The sequence below is a fragment of the Felis catus genome, chromosome B2 (assembly GCF_018350175.1).
Source record: "Felis catus isolate Fca126 chromosome B2, F.catus_Fca126_mat1.0, whole genome shotgun sequence".
Lineage (NCBI taxonomy): Eukaryota > Metazoa > Chordata > Mammalia > Carnivora > Felidae > Felis > Felis catus.
In genome coordinates, this window is record NC_058372.1 from 56,523,340 (window position 1) to 56,543,547 (window position 20,208).

The 20,208-nt window shown below is 35.3% G+C and overlaps 1 long non-coding RNA gene across 1 annotated transcript; it reads right to left on the reverse strand.

Moving 5' to 3' along the window:
- Window positions 1–789: 789 nt before the first annotated feature.
- Window positions 790–19,888, reverse strand: LOC123385414. The gene is made up of 3 exons (XR_006597877.1): window positions 19,743–19,888; window positions 17,754–17,842; window positions 790–1,312 (listed from the first exon to the last, which is right to left on the reverse strand). It is a non-coding gene; the product is annotated as an uncharacterized LOC123385414 (long non-coding RNA).
- Between the last annotated feature and the right edge of the window lie 320 nt (window positions 19,889–20,208).

Below are 20,208 nucleotides of genomic sequence, written 5' to 3' on the forward strand. Positions count from 1 at the left end.
TGCTTTAAAATTTTTGTTTCTTTATTATAATCTAAATATATTATTATTTCACCAAAATGATAAAATGATAAAGGTACTGAGATTTTAGGGACACCTGGGTGGTTCAGTCAGTTAAGCTTCCCACTCCTGATTTCAGATCTCATGGTTGGTGAGATCAAGCCCCAATCTGGCTCCATGGGATCAGTGCTGAATCCCATGGGATTCTCTTTCCCTCCTCTCTCTGCCCCTTCCCCACTTGCGCTGTCTCTCTCTCTCTCTCTCTCTCTCTCTCTCTCTCTCTCTCTCTCTCTCAAATAAATAAATAAATAAATAAATATTAAAAAAAAGGGGGGGCTGACTTTTTAAATCTAAAATGCTCATAATGATCTCATGTTTATATGATCTCTATTTGATATTTAAAAATGTATAACATGGACATACAAAAGCAAAACTCAAAATTGTATCAATTACTGGCCGCAGGGAGAGAAATAATATGAAGAACACTCTCTAGGTGAATAAGGTAATCCTTTGCTGCAATGTCTTCACTGCCTGGAATGAATAATGGGTAAACCGTATCCTCACAACCTCAAACAATAAAGGTAAAATCGCCACCGGACGATCAGGCTTATTATCAGAGAATGTAATTAGACCTAATTACATCCCAGACTTATTTTCCCTAATATTTCATTCTCCTGGTACTCATGCATATTGATTATACCACATAATCATGGGCTTACTGATTTGTTGCCTTTTAATTGGTCTCTAGTGTTTCACTGATGTGTATTTCTCTTCCGGATATCACTGTGGGGCTTTTTTTTTTTTTAAATGCCTTCCTCATATTCCTTAGTACAATTGACAATCAGGAAATGTTTCTTTAATGAAAATAGAGTGAGGCAGAAGCTTTTCAGCATAGACTATTAAATCACTTAATTAAGAGGAGAAACCCAATAGGAAAGATGAGATTCTGGCTGTCAACTGGATAAAAATAAAAGAAAAGTAAGTGAAAACTGTAAATGTAAGGATGAACGAAAGAATCTAGGTTCAGTAACTTAACTGGGAAATGAGGGATGGTCACACAAAATAATTTTGAATAAATTTTCTAAGTCTAGTCATGGGAAAGGGGTGAAATATCCTAGGTGTTCACATGGCTCATTAAAACATTTTTAAATTATTTATTTATTTACTTTTAAATGTATTTATTTAAATTCAAGTTAGTTAACATACAGTGTAGTATTGGTTTCAAGAGTAGAATTTAGTGATTCATCACTTACATACAATACCCAGTGCTCACATGGTCCATTTTAAAGCACTGATAACAGATATGTTTCATGACCTATAATAAAATGAAAAAAAAAAAAAAATTAAGAGATCCTCTTTTTGCAAGGACAACTTAGAGTCAACATCTCTAGATTATTTCTATGTATGCATTTTTTTCCTAATTAATTTTCTTTATCTCAAAAAACAGTAGGGATAAATTTTCTAAATTAGTTCTTATATTTTGATCACTGTGATAGAGAATATATTAATAAATCTCATACTTTGTTATTGAACAGGAATAAAAACCAGGAAAAATAAATTTCAAATAAAATCATGCATATATCTAAAGCCTTGTAAAATGCATTGGAAAATATTACTCCATAGGAAATATGTGTAACTCTTAAATATCTGGAAAAATAATATTATTTTAAAATTTGCTAAAGGCATTTGTTTATATACAGGTCTAATTCCATGCCAACATTAAAGTTTTAACAGATATGATACACATAAGCTAACACGTATTATGAAAAGCTTCCAGGACTTTAGTAACACTCATTGACAAACATTATTTTTATAAATATTTCATCAAATAACTTTAAGGTGTTGAACAATTGAACCTGTATCATATTTCTTTTTGTGTGTAGTCAATAACAAAAACAATGCTTTTCTCAAGTTGTTTAACTTGTAAATACCTTTCCCTTTCTCTATAATAGTTGACTGTGATTTTTTGATACAGAAAAGGGTTCATGTAATGAAGTGTGAGTCAAGATGGTTATCTTTGTGAGGGTAAGGATTCATCTTTGTGCCTCATATCTTATTCAAGAATATTTATACAATACTTACTATGTTAGGCACTGTTTTAGGCACATAATAAATGTTAACTGTCTTTAGTCTTCCTACAACTCTATGATATAGGTATCATTATAATCCCTACTGTGCAGGTGAGGAAACTGAGACAGAGGGGTAATGTGTCCAAGGTTCCACAGGCAGTAAGTGGAGGTTTAAATAGCAGTGCTTGTATTTCAGATTTTGTATTCTTAACCAGTATAAAATTTTTCATCCCTATAAACTCTGGTAACATGTTTAGATGAATATAACTGAATAGAACTTTTCAAAGTAATTAGTCTAGTATGTATATAAAGCCACATTGAACTCCAAATTTGGTAGTTTTGCTAAGCATTCTATATATGATTTGCTTATTTCATTAAACAGTATCAGTTCTTAATTCAGGACTAGAATTCAGTAAAATTACTCCAAGGAAACTTACTTTGAGTAACTGTAAACTTATTATTGTGATATATCACAATATTTCACAATATACTTTTCACAAAATATATCACAATAATGAACTTAGACATATATAAATATAAACGTTCATAAAATAAAAGTCAGTTACCCATTACTCAGTTTTTTCAATCGTAACTAAGGAATTGTAATTATCTGTCCAAAGACACCTTACTTTTTTCCTGATATTCACTATGCCCAGATGCACCCTCAGAATCTTTCTCAACACAAAATTTCCATCACCATTGCCAATATATTCAAGGTGAATATATATTACAAGAGAAATCAGAAGGCATGTATAAATTATGGAGAGACTTATATAGTATGATTCTATTTTCTAAAACTAAACCAGACTATACATATGTATACATATGATTGTGTAAGATTGTATGGTGAATGAGAAAGAGTAGACTACAAGTTTTTAATATTGCTTATCTCAAGAGAAAATGGGGGAGACCATTAATTCTTTATTCATCTTTGGATTTATTTCTATGGTGAAGCAATGAAGAAAAGAAAGAAAAAGAGAAGAAAGAAAGAAAGAGAAAGGGAGGAAAGTAAGAAAGGAAGAAAGAAACTTAAAATTAAAAAAAGGAAACAAAATAGTTGTGCCATGCTGCTTATAATTTTTATAAGATAAGAACTAAGCTTCCATCATGGAATTTTACAAGGCAGTCCTTAGAAAGAGTATTTCAGGAGGGTCCAAAGGCATGATTAGAATGTTCAAAAGAAAACGAGAGGTGAGAAACTGAAAACAATGTGCATAAATCTACTTTTTAGTAATTTTGCTATACAGTTAAAATGTAATGCAGTTAGAAAGAGGGAGATGGATTTAAGGAAGGGAATTATTGAATTATTACAATACAAATTTATTTTGTATTCTCATAAGAAGAATCCTGGTGAGGTAGAATATTGATGATATGGGAGGGAGGGGAGAATTACAAAGTAAATTCCTTCAGGAAGTCAGGGTATGGTGTCAGGGTATGGGATCTAAACAGAAGGTGCTGGTCTTGACAAGAGAATGGACAGGAGTGAAGGGAGAGAGTGGAAGCACAGAGGCAAATGGATTGGTATAATTGGTAGCTGCTTATACTTGACCCTTGAACAGCATCAAAGTTAGGGGTGCCAAACTACCATGCAGTAGAAAATCCATGCACAACATTTGATTACCCTACAACTCAAATACTCTCTACTGTTGACTGGAAGCCTTACTCATAACATAAACCATCAATTAACACATATTTGGTATGTTATACTGTATTCTTACAATAAAATAAGCTGGAGAAAAGAAAATGTTATTAAGAAATGTTAAATTAGGGAAGAGAAAATACATTTATAGTACTACACTGTATTTACCAAAAGAAATCCTCACGTAAGTGGATCCATAGTTCAAGCCTGTGTTGTTCAAGTGTCAACTGTGTTCTATTTTCTCAGTGCAATGGAAAGTAAGGTCATCATTTAAGAGTTAGGAAGATGGAAAAGGAGATGGAATTTTGAGGAGATACAAGGAAATATGGAATCTGGAAGAGAAAGAGTGAATTGACTTTGGGAACAAGAAGGGATTGCTGAGCAGTGTTCAACTTGAAGATTTTGATTATGAGTCTAGAATCAAGATGGCTTTGTGTTTCTAGCAATAATCACTTGTGTGGGCCTAGGCAAAGAGGGTAGGCTAGGTTATGCAAATACATTAGAGAATGTGCTAGAATATACTCAATTTTGTACTCAGAGTTCAGCAACCACATTTCTTTTGTCTTGTTATTGTTAGTTTCCCCTACCTTCTACTATAATAACATGTATGCAGCAGAAATGATGAGAGGTGTCACTCGCTGGTGTAATGGCTGCCTAGTGTCTGTGCATTCCCTTTGCTCAGGAATGCCTTCTGTGAGGCTAGGGATGTTTCATCGGCTTTTGTCATTTGGGGCTAAAGATAAATGATTTTGAGGCTAAATGCTTCTTGGAAGACAACTTCATAATGTAAGAACCCCACTGTGGTTTTTCATCTTTCAATATATATTTCCCTATTGTAAAGGTACCTTTTGTCTTTAAGTTTTAGTAGCTCAGTGAGATGGAAGAAAGCAGTTAATTTCATCCTCACAACATGAGGTTTACATTAATTAATAAAACACTTAATTAAAGCAATGCTCTGGGAATTCACCATGGCATTACTAGAAACAAATGTTTATTAATATAAAATGGCATCATGTACAATGTGCAGTCTTTCTTATAAATTGCTTGACTCCAGAGAAAAATCACTTTCTTAATAACCAGTGGGATAAGGCTGTAGCATAATTGTTAGAATTTTGCATTCATTTTAAATTGTGATGAAATGTATCACATGTTATAACCAACAAATTAAACTTATTTGAAGTATATGTTATGATAGCTTCTATTTTTGTCTGTTTGTATAACATAATGTATATAATATATAAAGCCAATAAGTTTTAGCTAGCATATAACATTAATTTTTTTTATTTCTCATATCTCATCATGGTACTCATAATCATTTCTAATCAGGAAAATTTGAGGAAAAAAAATTGTATGTAGAACTTTTGTTGCTAACAAGTTTCAAGTTATTTTGTTTCAATAAGATACAATGGTATTTTTGAAATATTTAACACAATCAAAGCAACAAAATGTACATTTCTTTATTTGAGAATCCCATGTTAGGCAAGGGAAAACACATCACCAGAACAATTAATAATACTACATTTTTTTCTTTTTATAAATTGTGTATATACATATAACAAAATTTATTATTTTAGCCATTGTTAAGCATACAGTTCACTGGCATTAAATATATCCACACTGTTGTGCAACCATCACCACCATCCATCTCCAAAACCTTTTTCTTCTTCTGAAATTGGAACTGTACCACTTACACAGTAACACCTCATTCTCTCCACCCCCTCAACCCCTGGCAACCACCACTCTGTTTTTTGTCTCTATGAATCTGACTACTCTAGGTACCTTATATAAGTGAAATTACATGGTATTTATCCTTTTGTGATTGGCTTATTTCATAGCTTTAAGTTACATTCATGTTGTGTCATGTGTCAGAATTTCCTTCTTTTTAAAAAATTTTTTTTTCTTAACGTTTATTTATTATTGAGAGACAGAGAGAGAGACAGAGCATGAGCATGGGAGGGGCATAGAGAGGAGGAGACACAGAATCTGAAGCAGGCTCCAGGCTCTGAGCTGTCAGCACAGAGCCCAACGCAGGCCTTGAACTCACAAACCATGAGATAATGACCCGAGCCAAAGTCAGACACTCAACCGACTGAGCCACCCAGGCGCCCCAGAATTTCCTTCCTTTTTAAAGCTGAATAACAGTCCACTATGTATATTCTACATTTTGTTTGCCCATTCATCTCTTGATGGACACTTGGATTGCTTCTACTTTGGGGCATTGTAAATAATGTTGCTATGAACATGGGTGTATAAATGTCCGTTCAAGTCCCTGCTTTAAATTCTTTGGGGGTATATACCCACAAGTAGAATCACTGGGCCATATGGTAATTCTGTGTTTAATTTTTTGAGGAACTGACATACCATTCTCTATAGCAACTGCACCAGTTCACATTCTGACCAGCAATAACTAGGGTTCCAATTTTCTTCATATCCTCGGCAACACTTGTTTTTGTCTCTCACCCTCCCTCCCTCTCTCTCTCTCTCTCTCTCTCTATGTGTCTCATAATAGCCAGTGTGAAATAGAATCTCATTGTGGTTTTGATTTACATTTCTCTTAATGATTAGTGATGTTGAGCATCTTTTCATATGCTTATTTGTAATATGTACTTTGTTTTTTGAGAAATATGTACCCAAGTTCTTTGCCTATTTTTAAATCAGATTTTTTGTTGTTGAGTTGTAGGAATTCTTTATATACCCTGGATATTAACTCCTACTTAGATGTATGATTTGCAAACATTTTTCTTATATTCTGTAAGTTGACTTTTCATTCCATTGGTAGTGTTCGTTGATGCACAAATTTCCTCCCCTTTTTTAACTACACATTTATGAAACTTTCTTCAAAGAAAAATAATTTAAAACTCAAGCTTAAAGCTAACTAAGAAGACACAAAGAAATGGAGAAACATCCCATGCTCATGGATTGGAAGAACATATATTGTTAAAAATGTTGATATACATTCAATATACACATTCAATGCAATCCTCCAAATAACAACAGCATTCCTCACAGGGCTGGAACAAACAATCCTAAAGTTTGGATGGAACCAGGAAAGACCCCAAATAGCCAAAGTAATGTTGAAAAAGAAAACCAAAGCTGGAATCATCACAATTCTGGACTTCAAGCTGTATTACAAAGCTGTAATCATCAAAACAGTATGGTATTGGCACAAGAACAGACACATAGATCAATGGAATAGAACAGAGAACCGGAAATGAACCCAAAAATATATAGCCAACGAATCTTTGACAAAGCAGAAAAGAATATCCAATAGAGAAAAGACAGTCTCTTTAGCAAATGGTGCGGAAAAACTGGATGGCAACATGCAGAAGAATGAAACTGGATCACCTTCTTACACCATACACAAAAATAAAGTCAAAATAGATGAAAAACCTCAATGTGAGACAAGAAACCATCAAAACCCTGGAGGAGAAAATAGGCAGCAGCCTCCTTGACCGTGGTAACAGCAACTTCTTACTTGGCATGTCTCCAGAACCAAGGGAAACAAAAGCAAAAATAAACTATTGGGACCTCATCAATATAAAAAGCTTCTTCATGGCAAAGGAAGCAGTCAACAAAACTAAAAGGCAACCTTTGGAATGGGAGAAGATATTTGCAAACGACATATCAGATAAGGGGTTAGTATCCAAAGTCTGTAAGAATTTACCAAACTCAACACCCCAAAAAACAAATAATCCAGTGAAGAAATGGGCAGAAGACATGGGTAGACACTTTTCCAAAGAAGACATCCAGATGGCAAACAGACATATGAAATATGCTCAATATCACTCATCATTAGGAAAATACAAATCAAAACTGAAATGAGATCCCACCTCACACATGTCAGAATGGCTAAAATTAACAACTCAGGAAACAGCAGATGTTGGTAAGGATGTGGAGAAAGGGGAACCCTATTGCACTGTTGGTGGGAATGCAAACTGGTGTGGCCATTCTGGGAAATAGTATGGAGGTTCCTCAAAAAATTATAAATAGAACTCCCTTATGACCCAGCAATTGCACTGTAGTAATTTATCCAAAGGATACAAAACTGTTGATTAGAAGGGGCACATGAACACCAATGTTTATAGCAATGATATTAACAATAGCCAAATTATGGAAAGAACCAAATGTCCATTGACTGATGAATGCATAAAGAAGATGTGGTGTATACACACAACAGAATACTACTCAGCAATGAAAAAGAATGAAATATTGCCATTTGTAGGAAAGTGGAAGGAACTGGAGGGTATTATGCTAAGTGAAATAAGTCACTCAGAGAAAGACAAATATCAGATGACTTCACTCATATGAGGACTTTAAGAGACAAAACAGATGAATATAAGGGAAGGGAAACAATGTGGAAGGATCTGGAGGGTATTATGCTATATGAAATAAATCAGCCAGATATCATATGATTTCATTCATATGCAAAATTTGAGAAATACAACAGATGAACATAGAGGAAGGGAAGGAAAAATAAGATTAAAATACAGAGGGAGACAAACCACATGAGACTTTTAAATACAGAGAATGGGAAGGGGCTTCTGGGAAGATGGTGGCATAGGAGGACGCTGGGCTACCGCGTCCTGTGGATCACTTAGATTTCACCCACACCTGCCTAAATAACCCAGAAAATCGCCAGAAGACTAGCAGAGTGGATTATCCGGAGCCAAGCATAGAGAAGAGATCCACAAAAGAAGGTAGGAAGGGCGGAGAGGCGGTGCGTGCTCCATGGACTGGCGGGAGGGAGCCGGGACGGAGGGACAACCTGCTGGCAAATCAGAGCACCTGAGTCTGGCTTGCAAAAATGGAGGGGCCAGACGGAGTGTGTTCTGACAGCAAGCGGGACTTAACATCTGGAAGGTTGTAAGTTAACAGATCTGCTCGGAGAACGGCAGGGCTGGAGGACAATGGGAGGGAGAGTTGTTGAGACCCAGACGAAAGAGCGCAGCGTGGCGGGTAACAAAGGGCTCGCCAGCGCCATTCCCTCGCCCATCCCCCAGCCAAAATCCCAAAGGGAACCAGTTCCTGTCAGGGAACTGGCTTGCACCACGCAAACACCCAACACTGTGCTTTTGCGGATGCATCCCTCCAGCGGGTCTGACTCCCTCCGGGTGCCACGGGGCCCCTCCCTTAGTGGATCACCGAAGGTGCGAGCTGAGCCTGCCCCTCCTGCCTCTGTGCATCTTGCCGATCCACCCCAGCTAATACGCCAGATCCCCAGCACCACAAGTCTGGCAGTGTGTAAGTAGCCCAGATGGGCCACGCCACCCAACAGTGAATCCCGGCCCTAGGAGAGGGGAAGAGAAGGTACACACCAGTCTGACTGCGGCCCCACTCACCAACGCAACTTATTCAAGACAGCACAGGGGAAGTACCCTGCAGTTCCGCACCACTCCAGGGACTATCCAAAATGATGAAATGGAAGATTTCCCCTCAAAAAAACCTCCAGGAAATAATGACAGCCAATGAACGGATCAAAAAGGATTTAAACAATATAACAGAAAGTGAATTTAGAATAATAGTCATAAAATTAATTGCTGGGCTTGAAAACAGTATAAAGGACAGCAGAGAATCTCTTGCTACAGAGATCGAGGGACTGAGGAACACCCAGGAGGAGCTTAAAAAATGCTATTAATGAGCTGCAAAATAAAATGGAGATGACCACAGCTCGGATTGAAGAGGCAGAGGAGAGAATAGGTGAACTAGAAGATAAAATTATGGAAAAAGAAGAAGCTGAGAAAAAGATAAAAAAAATGAAGGAGTATGAGAGGAAAATTAGAGAACTAAGTGATGCACTAAAGAGAAATAATATACGCATAATTGGTATCCAGGAGGAGGAAGAGAGAGGGAAAGGTGCTGAAGGTGTACTTGAAGAAATAATAGCTGAGAACTTCCCTGATCTGGGGAAGGAAAAAGGCATTGAAATCCAAGAGTCACAGAGAACTCCCTTCAGACGTAACTTGAATCAATCTTCTGCACGACATATCATAGTGAAACTGGCAAAATACAAGGATAAAGAGAAAATTCTGAAAGCAGCAAGGGATAAATGTGCCCTCACATGTAAAGGGAGACCTATAAGACTCGTGACTGATCTCTCTTTTGAAACTTGGCAGGCCAGAAAGAATTGGCACGATGTCTTCAGTGTGCTAAACGGAAAAAATATGCAGCCGAGAATCCTTTATCCAGCAAGTCTGTCATTTAGAATAGAAGGAGAGATAAAGGTCTTCCGAAACAAACAAAAACTGAAGGAATTCGTCTCCACTAAACCAGCCCTGCAAGAGATCCTAAGGGGGATCCTGTGAGACAAAGTACCAGAGACATCACTACAAGCATGAAACCTACAGACATCACAATGACTCTAAACCCGTATCTTTCTATAATAACACTGAATGTAAAGAGACTAAATGCTCCAACCAAAAGACATAGGGTATCAGAATGGATAAAAAAAAACAAGACCCATCTATTTGTTGTCTACAAGAGACTCATTTTAGACCTGAGGACACTTTCATGTTGAAAGTGAGGGGATGGAGAACTATTTATCATGCTACTGGAAGTCAAAAGAAAGCTGGAGTAGCCATACTTATATCAGACAAACTAGACTTTAAATTAAAGGCTGTAACAAGAGATGAAGAAGGGCATTATATAATAATTACAGGGTCTATCCATCAGGAAGAGCTAACAATTATAAATGTCTATGCGCTGAATGCAGGAGCCCCCAAATATATAAAACAATTACTCATACACATAAGCAACCTTATTGATAAGAATGTGGTAATTGCAGGGGACTTTAACACTCCACTTAGAGAAATGGATAGATCATCTAGACACATGGTCAATAAAGAAACAAGGGTCCTGAATGATACATTGGATCAGATGGACTTGACAGATATATTTAGAACTCTGCATCCCAAAGCAACAGAATATACTTTCTTCTCGAGTGCACATGGAACATTCTCCAAGATAGATCACATACTGGGTCACCAAACAGCCCTTCATAAGTATACAAGAATTCAGATCATACCATGCATACTTTCAGACCACAAATGCTATGAAGCTTGAAATCAACCACAGGAAAAAGTCTGGAAAACCTCCAAAAGCATGGAGGTTAAAGAACACCCTGCTAAAGAATGAATGGGTCAACCAGGCAATTAGAGAAGAAATTAAAAAATATATGGAAACAAATGAAAATGAAAATACAACAATCCAAATGCTTTGGGATGCAGCGAGGGCAGTTCTGAGAGGAAAATACATTGCAATCCAGGCCTATCTCAAGAAACAAGAAAAATCTCAAATACAGAATCTAACAGCACACCTAAAGGAAACAGAAGCAGAACAGCAAAGACACCCCAAACCCAGAAGAAGAGAAATAATAAAGATCAGAGCAGAAATAAACAATATAGAATCTAAAAAAACTGTAGAGCAGATCAACGAAACCAAGAGTTGGTTTTTTGAAAAAATAAACAAAATTGACAAACCTCTAGCCAGGCTTCTCAAAAAGAAAAGGGAAATGACCCAAATAGATAAAATCATGAATGAAAATGGAATGATTACAACCAATCCCTCAGAGATACAAGCAATTATCAGGGAATACTATGAAAAACTATATGCCAACAAATTGGACAACCTGGAAGAAATGGACAAATTCCTAAACACCCACACACTTCCAAAACTCAATCAGGAGGAAATAGAAAGCTTGAACAGACCCATAACCAGCGAAGAAATTGAATCGGTTATCAAAAATCTCCCAACAAATAAGAGTCCTGGACCAGATGGCTTCCCAGGGGAGTCCTACCAGACGTTGAAAGCAGAGACAATACCTAACCTTCTCAAGCTATTCCAAAAAATAGAAAGGGAAGGAAAACTTCCAGACTCATTCTATGAAGCCAGTATTACTTTGATTCCTAAACCAGAGACCCAGTAAAAAAAAAGAGAACTACAGGCCAATATCCCTGATGAATATGGATGCAAAAATTCTCAATAAGATACTAGCAAATCGAATTCAACAGCATATAAAAAGAATTATTCACCATGATCAAGTGGGATTCATTCCTGGGATGCAGGGTGGTTCAACATTCGCAATCAACGTGATACATCACATTAATACAAGAAAAGAACCATATGATCCTCTTAATCGATGCAGAAAAGGCATTTGACAAAATTCAGCAATGTTTCTTAATAAAATCCCTCGAGAAAGTTGGAATAGAAGGAACATACTTAAAGATCATAAAAGCCATTTATGAAAAGCCCAGGGCTAATATCATCCTCAATGGGGAAAAACTGAGAGCTTTTTCCCTGAGATCAGGAACATGACAGGGATGTCCACTCTCACCGCTGTTGTCTAACATAGTGTCGGAAGTTCTAGCATCAGCAATCAAACAACAAAAGGAAATCAAAGGCATCAAAATTGGCAAAGATGAAGTTAAGCTTTCACTTTTTGCAGATGACATGATATTATACATAGAAAACCCGGTAGACTCCACCAAAGTCTGCTAGAACTGATACATGAATTTAGCAATGTTGCATACAAAATCAATGTACAGAAATCACTTGCATTCTTATACACTAACAATGAAGCAACAGAAAGACAAATAAAGAAACTGATCCCATTCACAATTGCACCAAGAAGCATAAAATACTTAGGGATAAATCTAACCAAAGATGTAAAAGATCTGTATGCTGAAAAGTATAGAAAGCTTATGAAGGAAATTGAAGAAGATATAAAGAAATGGAAAAACATTCCGTGCTCATGGATTGGAAGAATAAATATTGTCAAAATGTCAATACTACCCAAAGCTATCTACACATTCAATGCAATCACAATCAAAATTGCACCAGCATTCTTCTCGAAACTAGAACAAGCAATCTTAAAATTCATATGGAACCATAAAGGCCCTGAATAGCCAAAGTAATTTTGAAGAAGAAGACCAAAGCAGGAGGCATCACAATCCCAGACTTTAGCCTCTACTACAAAGCTGTCATCATCAAGACAGCATGGTATTGGCACAAAAACAGACACATAGACCAATGGAATAGAATAGAAACCCCAGAACCAGACCCACAAATGTATGGCCAACTAATCTTTGACAAAACAGGAAAGAATATCCAATGGAAAAAAGTCTCTTTAACAAATGGTGCTGGGAGAACTGGACAGCAACATGCAGAAGAATGAAACTAGACCACTTTCTTACACCATTCACAAAAATAAACTCAAAATGGATAAAGGACCTGAATGTGAGATAGGAAACCATCAAAACTCTAGAGGAGAAACCAGGAAAAGACCTCTTTGACCTCAGCCATAGCAATTTCTTATTTGACACATCCCCAAAGGCAAGGGAATTAAAAGCAAAAATGAACCATTGGGACCTCATGAATATAAAAAGCTTCTGCACTGCAAAGGAAACAATCAACAAAACTAAAAGACAACCAACGGAATGCGAAAAGATATTTGCAAATGACATACCGGACAGAGGGCTAGTATCCAAAATCTATAAAGAGCTCACCATGGGGCGCCTGGGTGGCGCAGTCGGTTAGGCGTCCGACTTCAGCCAGCTCACGATCTCGCGGTCCGGGAGTTCAAGCCCCGCATCGGGCTCTGGGCTGATGGCTCAGAGCCTGGAGCCTGTTTCTGATTCTGTGTCTCCCTCTCTCTCTGCCCCTCCCCCGTTCATGCTCTGTCTCTCTCTGTCCCAAAAAAATAAATAAACGTTGAAAAAAAAATTTTTAAAAAGAGCTCACCAAACTCCACATCCAAAAAACAAATAATCCAGTGAAGAAATGGGCAGAAAACATGAATAGACACTTCTCTAAAGAAGAAATCCAGATGGCCAACAGGCACACAAAAAAATGCTCAACATCGCTTCTCATCAGGGAAATACAAATCGAAACCACACTCAGATATCACCTCACACCAGTTAGAGTGGCCAAAATGAACAAAACAGGAGACTCCAAAACAGGAGATGCTGGAGAGGATGTGGAGAAACGGGAACCCTCTTGCACTGTTGGTGGGAATGCAAATTGGTACAGCCACTCTGGAAAACAGTGTGGAGGTTCCTCAAAAAACTAAAAATAGACCTACCCTATGACCCAGCAGTAGTGCTGCTAGGAATTTACCCAAGGGATACAGGAGTACTGATGCATAGGGGCACTTGTACCCCAATGTTCATAGCAGCACTCTCAAGAATAGCCAAATTGTGGAAAAAGCCTAAATGTCCATCAACTGATGCATGGATAAAGAAATTGTGGTTTATATACACAATGGAGTACTACTTGGCAATGAGAAAGAATGAAATATGGCCCTTTGTAGCAACGTGGATGGAACTGGAGAGTGTGATGCTAAGTGAAGTAAACCATACAGAGAAAGACAGATACCATATGTTTTCACTCTTATGTGGATCCTGAGAAACTTAACAGAAACCCATGGGGGAGGGGAAGGAAAAAAAAGGGGGGGTTAGAGTGAGAGAGAGCCAAAGCATAAGAGACTCTTAAAAACTGAGAACAAACTGAGGGTTGATGGGGGGTGGGAGGGAGGGTAGGGTAGGTGATGGGCATTGAAGAGGGCATCTTTTGGAATGAGCACTGGGTGTTGTATGGAAACCAATTTGACAATAAATTTCATATATTAAAAAAATTAAAATATAAAAATAAAAGAAAAAAATAAAATAAAAAGATAAAAGATTCAAAAAAAATAAATACGGAGAATGAACTGAAGGTTGCTGGAAGGGAGGTTCAGGGGGTATCAGTTAAATGGGTGATGGGAATTAAGGAGGACACTTTTTGGGACGAGTCCTGGGTGTCATATGTAAGAGATGAATAACTGGGTTCTACTACTGAAGCCAAGAGTACATAGTTATGTGCCAACTAACTTGAATTTAAATTAAAAATAAAACAAAACAAAACCAAGTATAGCTCTGCTATTTCTCTGCACTATTGTAATTATGTGAATTTAAGCAGAAATGACACAAGTATAATCTGTGCTTTATCACTAAAGGTCTTCTAAAGACAACAGTATCACTTAATTATGTCATTGAAATGAAAATATTTGCAATCTTAAATACATTTGGATCATATTTTTTAACAGAATTGTACTGAAATTAAAAATAAACAGATGTATGGCTTAAGAGTACAGCAGATGAAAAAATCTGTGATTTTTCTCACTTGTAGTATTAACGTTGTACCTTTTCTTGTGTGAGCACCAATGATAGTCCAAGCTTGAAACCAAAATTTAAATAACATTTATGAAACCCTAGGTGTTTTCTCCTCCAGGCTCTTTATACTTGATCTTCAACCAGTAGCACTGTTCTTTCATAGTCCAGCATTCAGAACTTAGCTCCGAACTGTCTTCTAGAGAGGTCTTCACTGATCTGAGTAAAATATACCCACTCCCACCCTATATCACTCTTTATCCCAATCAGATCCCAGTTGTCTTTACTTTATAATATTGCATGTATAATTGCCTAAAATTATCTATGCACATTTATACTTGGGCATTGTCTCTTTTCCACATTCCCACTAAATGTGTGCTTCAAGAAGAACCTAGTCTGGTTTGTTTTTCTGGATACCTAGTACCTAGTGACTGGAGTGTAAGTAGGTAAAGTATCAAATATTTGTAGAAGAAATGAAATAAAATGACATTTATGCTAAGAATTCTTATGAAATCATATATTTTCCTCAAATTATTGAAATCATGAGTTTTCATTAATTACATAATCGTGTATGAAACTTGATTATACATGGACTAGTTTTCAATTATTTTACTAGAGCCATTTATAGGCTTGTGCATTCATCGGTCATTACAGAAAATACATTGTCCACATCTCATCTCTCATTGTGAATGGATATCTTATAATTAGTTGTATCTGAGTCCAGGCAAGATATATATCTTTTTTTACTTTCTTTTAGTTCTTTTTCCTACAGAACATATATCTTTCTCTTTGATATCGAGAAAAATATTTTATAATTTCCTAAGCTTTTGAGAGTTCTTTTTTTCTCAATCCGTAGTTCCTTAACTCATAAATACTCAGTAGTAAATTAGTCCCTATTTCTAAGAACTGTGTATGAAACATAAATGAGACATTTAATAGCACACTAGCATTTTTCAAAATTTATGTAATGCTATTTTTAAAATTAATAGAAAACCTTATGATTTAAGAAAATGAGGTATTAATTTGAATTCTATTTTCTCAAGTCTCTTAAAAAGGCTACGCATGTATGAAATAATCTGCCTTTTGGAATACCACAATTATAGAAAGCTGTTGCTTTTAATACATCTCACAGCATATCAGTTTAAGGGGAAACTCTGGCTGCTGTTGCTTCAACTGCTTAGACATATTAAGATCTTTTTTCAATTTCTTGTTAAGAAACACCTCAGGTTCTTCTTTTTTTTTAAGCACTCTTTCATTTAGCAGAATGATACATTGGAGACAATCTCACCCATCTTGAAATACTAAATACCAGAGTGATTATTGAACGATAGAATGTTTCCATTACTTTTTGTCTTGCAGACTGTTCTTTGTATCATTAATATTTTAGTGCCAACAGAGTATTGCAATATTCTAAAGTGCAACCCCTTTCCCAATGAATCTCATAAATCTCACAACCACTGTAGTTGGAAAGCAAAGGGTTTTTATAATTGCAGATATTTCTGGCCCAAAGACAAGTATCTTTCATAGGATTTGTTTTTGTTGTCATAAAGGAGACACTTCAGGAACAATTGTATGACATGATGGGCTCTGGTAGGTAAGTGGTCAGCAAAGCTTCAACCTCTGATTGAAACAAGGTTACTAGCTTGTCACATGGTTTGAAAATATCAGCTTCTTCCAGTAGTGGGTCACATTTAAAAGTGGAAATTCTAATAACGTATTCTGAATAATTCTGTATAATGAAATTAAATACATCAATATGGTATGATGTTTTTCAAGATGGATGAACAAAACGTTTTCTCTAAAAGGAAACCATGACTTTTTAGAAAGACCCTTCATGAGCAAGCTTGATATTTCTAACTGAAGTAAAACAATCCTATCTAGTTTCCTAGTTTCCTTTTCTGAGAAGACAGAGTAACTACCAAAGTGGCATTCTAATATGGGACCCCCAAATTTAGGTCTCCTTGAGTTGATAACACTTTAGACGCTCAACATGGAAAGCACTAGTTTGATGCACTCCAAATATAGATGCCTAAAGATTGAAAAAAATATTTTCTACCTCAAACAAAAGTTTTTACAAATGAAAGTCAGTGTCCTTGAAAGTATCTTCAGGAGGATCTGCCAAAAATAGTTAATAATAGATAGCTAGTAATGTCACTAATTCACTATGTGATTTCCAACTGTAGGAGATAAGAGCTAATGGTAGGCATATTTTCATTACAGATATGTGCCCATCACCATTTTTCTAGAGCTTGAAACTATTCAGGTATGTACTATGTAAGCAGATGATATTCAATAAGATCTTGAAACAATTTATAAACGCAGACAAAAAGTATTGGATTTACTAGGTAATCTTTCAGGATAAATAACAAATGTTATGGAATTTAACTTACAGATCATATTTAGTTCTCCATCCTTTTAATTCAGCATGTAAGATACCTATTTAATAAGTGTATTTATTTAATTGAAATAAAAAGCAACTGAGGTTTTCTTTGATAAGAAGAGATGAAAATCTTTTGATAATATGCATTTTTAAAAGCTCATAATTTTGTTAAAAAGAATTACCATGCTAGCAATCATTTAAGACATATTTTTAAAAATATTTATGAATTGAGTTAAATAAGACATATGACTTTTAAGTTTTATACATTGATTCTGTGTGGTGGGCTTTGGATAATTACTTTCTTTCAGATTTCTTTTCATCATTAACATAATTTTATTTACTAAATAGACCACATTTATTACATTAACAGTGATGTTATAAATCTTTATCTTTTCTTATTCTTTTCAGGCAACCATCCATAATAGCCATTTGTAATGAAAAATGGTTACATTTTTTTAGGGCTTCAAAACATAAATGTATGAAATACTTTTCACAATGATTTAAATTTTTGTATTAAAATTACCTACCAGAAAGATGAGCATAGCAGGCTTCTCTAGAGGTATAGATTCTTCATCATGGAATAATGTAAAATGTTCATGAATACAAAGAATAATGCCTGAATACCAGAAAAATAACATAAAATTGTACAAAAAAGGATAACAGCATGAAAACATATATTTGTACATCAGTTATTAAACTTTGTCATTTTTATCATTTCTTTTGTAAATAGTACACTGGTACTATTCACCTTAAACAGGCATTATGTCAACAGATAATTTTCTCTTTTAAAATTATTTCAAACTACTAAATGAATTAAATTCTTAAACACATATAATTTCTCAAGTTGTACCCCTTGAGTTATATTCTTTGTCTATAAATGAAATATTTGTCATCCATATTATGTCAACCTGAAGAAATAAAAATGTTCTCTTGTATAGTTTTTGATAAATTTTTAAATGATGATTATTTTTTGGAATCCCTTGCTGACATTTATCTTTTTATATAGATTTAAGTTTAAAGTATTTATTGCTGTGAAAGGATAACTAACTTTATCATATAACTTTAAAATTGAAAATAAACAACACAAATATGGTATTTGGTAAGAATCTAGAGTCACTTTACATTACCTTATCAGTGTTATAAAGTTTTTATAGTTTGCCTTTACCATGTACATATACTTACATGTATATCCATGAAAGAGGTGATCTTTTTTTGCCACTTTTTCTATATTTAAGATGTTATACAAACATTGAAAATTTATAAAGAATTTTGAATAAATTTAGCCTCTTTCTACTAAAAACCAAAAGGATATTCTTTGTATTGTGTCTTACCTATGAATTTTAAGAATGACAAATAAAATAATTGATTACTTCTTTGTTTTCCCACAAGAGAAAACTTCCAAGTTATAATATGCATAGCTTCCAACTGCATACTTGGACATAGTTATATGTATGTGCTCTGTTGTGCTCAATTTTGGCATGTCGACATTAAATGGCATCTGTGAATTCTTTCCAGTATTTGAAATAACTCTCCCATCAAGGAGTATAATAATAGTGTAACTGATGATTAAATATTAAAATTATTAATGTGATAACTCTGTCATTTGTTCCTTACCTTTTATGTGTTTGTAAATAGAAGTAAAAGATAAAAACTTAAAGGAGGGTCAAAGTACAGGAAGACAAAATTAAAAGAGAAGCCCTGTAACTAAGGTAGCAAGCACTCAGTAGGTAAATACTACTGGAAATCTTTTATTCTTTTTCAGGAATTAGGCTTCCAAATTAATTAGTCAAAAACATCATTGGATTATAATGAAAGAAAATGTCAAAGACGTAAGCCAACCATGTAGAATAAGAAATGCTTTTTACCTATTCTATAGACATTAATGTATGAAGTACAAGAAATTTGTCTCTCATAATCTTAGCCTTAGAGCTACTCTGCACCTATGAAAATTTGGTTTCTCATAATAACATTACCTCTGTCTTCCCTTTCATTCAAATATATTTTTTAAATGTGTTTTTAACCTTTTCATTAGCCTCCATGTTGCCAAAGTCAATGGCCACCTAGTTGCCCTCATGTTATTCAATCTCTCAGCACAGATGGCCACTGCTTCCCTGAAACATTTTGCATTCTTGGATTCCATAAAATATGGTCCTGATTTTCCTTGAATTATTGGCATTTCCTCAACAATTGCCTTTCCTGAATGCTCCTGTTATGGCTGGCCTTAAGTGTTAGATTACGCCATGGTTTGTTTTTTAAACTTTCCTTACATCATTTTCTTGTGATTTATGGCTTTAAGATCATCTGTATTCATCTGACTTGTAATTGTCTGCATCCATCTCAATGCATCCCTTGAGGTCCAGACTCAAATATCCAGCTGCCGTCTACACATTTCATTATCTGATTAGCAGTCACTTCATTTATCTTGGTGAAGGTAGGACACTTGATTCATCCCATTAAGTATCCCAAACCCATAACTATACCCTATTCCTAGTCTTCATTATGATAAGTGGAACTACCTGTAAGATTGGGTAAAAAATCCTAGGGTGCTCCTTTGTATTTAACTCTTCCTTCTTCCTTGAATCCAATTAATTAATTGGTGAATCTGTTGACTTGATTTCCAAAATATATCTTAAGTATGTTTCTCTCCATTTCCATTGGCAACCCCTTGTTCCATCATTCAGTCATAAATAAATAAATAAATAAATAAATAAATAAATAAATAAATAAGAAATTGCCATCTTACATTTATACCTTTCTACACTTGGCCTCAATAATCCATTCTTCAAAGAACATACAGAATAATTTTTTTAAATAAGTTGAATCAAAATCTTCTTTTGTCTAAAAACGTCTTCCTATACTTAGAATCAAACCAGACTCCCTACCATGGCTCACAATATTCTACACACCTACTTCTTGGCAGATCTATTTAATATTTTCTTCCAGACCTCTCTCTCTTCTCTCCAACTTTAAGCCTCACTGGCT